Source organism: Hirundo rustica, chromosome 1 (assembly GCF_015227805.2).
Source record: "Hirundo rustica isolate bHirRus1 chromosome 1, bHirRus1.pri.v3, whole genome shotgun sequence".
Taxonomy (NCBI): Eukaryota; Metazoa; Chordata; class Aves; order Passeriformes; family Hirundinidae; genus Hirundo; species Hirundo rustica.
In genome coordinates, this window is record NC_053450.1 from 48284120 (window position 1) to 48286703 (window position 2584).

A 2584-nucleotide genomic window follows, 5' to 3' on the forward strand; every position below is an offset into this window, starting at 1 on the left:
ATTTTTAGACTGATAGGAAAATAAACTGTCAACACGAGTCATCAAGATATTTAAAGAATGTTCCTACTTTATGTGCATGATAATTTTTTTTGCCATCAATGGGGCCAATCGTGTGCATACAGTGTCCTGTGTCAAGTCCAGGTTTGTCTTGTATTACAAAGGCGTTCAATATTCACTAAGTAATGCCTGAAAGGTGTCTTCAGTACCAAAAAATACCTCTGTTTAGTTTTAGCAGTCCACCAAAATAGTAACTAACATTGAGAAACTCAAGCAGAATCCAATTTTTCTGCTTTGTCCTAAGAAAATTGTTCCAGTCACAACATGATGTAATCCTAAATTCTAAGAATTAGTATTTGCAGTACACTCTGACAGACTTGTTGAAATCTGTAGTTATCTAAAACATGACTAGAAATTTTTTTAAAATGAAAAAATCAATTGCTGAACAAGGCAAAATGCTTTGCCTAAAGTAAGCATTTAAAAGATACATTTCATTTAAATTTGTATACAATTCTTATAATTTTCACTCTTAGCATGCTAAAGAAAATCTAAGGACTTGCCTAAAGGAAGAAGTTTCATTGAGCTTATTTCTGACTCCACTGAATTCAGCTAGGGCCATACTGCTGATGTACATAGGAAAAGAGTTTACCAAATGTATACACAAGTTATTTCATTGGGGAGGGAGGCATTACATGGTTATGAAGCATTCTAAGATATTTTGGTCTTTTGTGGGAAATACAACGATTTATGCTTTTATCCTCTTTGAAGTGATTATGAAGGAATGAAAACAGGTAAATAAAACTGAGAATGCTCTACTGCAACAAATCTTCCTTAAAGACAGGAAGAAATTTAATGTGGATTCAACATCCAGGTCTACAGTGCTCTTTCGAGAATTCTCTAAGATCCGTAGCAGCTTCTGTTAATATTTTTAATGAAAAAAGTTGATAAGACAAATGTCTTCAATACAGTTCCTCACTTTCAAATTATTTTATACTGTACTGTCTCATATTCATAGCTTTTAGCATGCACTGTATCTCTGATTTCTGAACAAAACAATTTTAAATTAATTCACATTTCTGAGAATTACACTCAGCTATATATCACAGAATTTTACCCTTCATTTTAACTCTTCTGTGAATATTTTAGGTGACAGAAAACTAAGTTTTATCACTGTTATTTAAATATTAAAATTTATTATTTTTACAATGATGAGTCAAATCCTCTATTTTGGTGTGATCCTCTATTAACCATGATTTTGTGTTTAGCAGTTTGCCAGCTGTAGTCAAAGGCAGGGAACTGATTTCATGCAGATCAGATCCTGCAAGAGTCATCCCAAGGGAGATGAATATTGAGCAGTCTTCCTGTTGCAGCAGCTGTTGAAGGTATCTTCAGTCACCCAAACAGAGAGCAAAACAATACCTGCTAGGCCTGCTGAATTAAATACGTTTAATTGAAAGAAACATAGTTAAGGGAAGAAGTTATATCAAATTATCATAGAATCATAGAATGGTCTGGGTTGGAAGGGACTGTAAATAGTCCAACCCCCCTGCCATAGGCCGGCACACCTTCCACTAGACCAGGTTGCTCAAAGCCTCACCCATCCTGGCCTTGAACACCTCCACAGATGGCACATCCCCAACTTCCCTGAAATCTCTGAATCTACCCTCATCCAGTTTAAAGCCAGTCCCCCTTGTCCTACCACTACAAGCCCTTGTAAAAAGTCCCTCTCCTTTAAGTACTCGAAGGCTGCTTTAGGGGTCCCCAGAGCCCTCTCTTCTGCAGGATGAACAGCTCCTGCTCTCTCAGTCTGTCTTCAAAGGGGAGGTGCTCCACCTCTCTGATCATTTTTGTGGCCCTCCAACAGGTCCACATCTTTCCTGTGCTGAGGACTCCAGGGCTGGATGCAACACTCCAGGTGGGTTCTCATAAGGACAAAGCAGAGGGGGGGAATCACCTCCCTTCCCTGCTGGCTACACTCCTTTAGACACTGTCCAGGATGCTGTTGGCCTTCTGGGCTGCCAGCAATTGCCAGGTCACGTTGAGTTTCTCATCCACCAACACATGTCCCAAATAATTCCTATTGAATCCTTTGTTCCTTCCAATTTTACCACCATAAAGGGCTGAGAAACACTTCCCAATGGATTGAAGAGAAGAACCATAGAAGAAAGAGATACAAATGCATGGGAACATGAAGATAATAGTAAGAGTAGCAAAGCTTAATAAAGGGACAACAGAAGCAGCCATTTCTAATGCCACAATTATCGATTTTTTCATGAGCAGAGCACCAAGAGTACAAGTACAAACACAGCCTGACTTTTTCCATCTGAAATTTGAAGAGCCTCCAACACAAAGCATTTTCACTGACTTCATTCATATTTTAAGGAAAGAAAAATAAATAATATGCATGAGGAAGTCTTGAGAAATGCTGAATTGAATTTTTCAAATGCACTTTTTTTCTACCCTTCCCTTGCTGGTAGTAAGTATCACCAACACTGGATGCCTTTCCCCCTGTGTTAATGGAAAAGTTTTCAGATGTTTTATGCATAGAGTTCACATTTTTAAAGTATCCCAAGATAGTTTATACTGA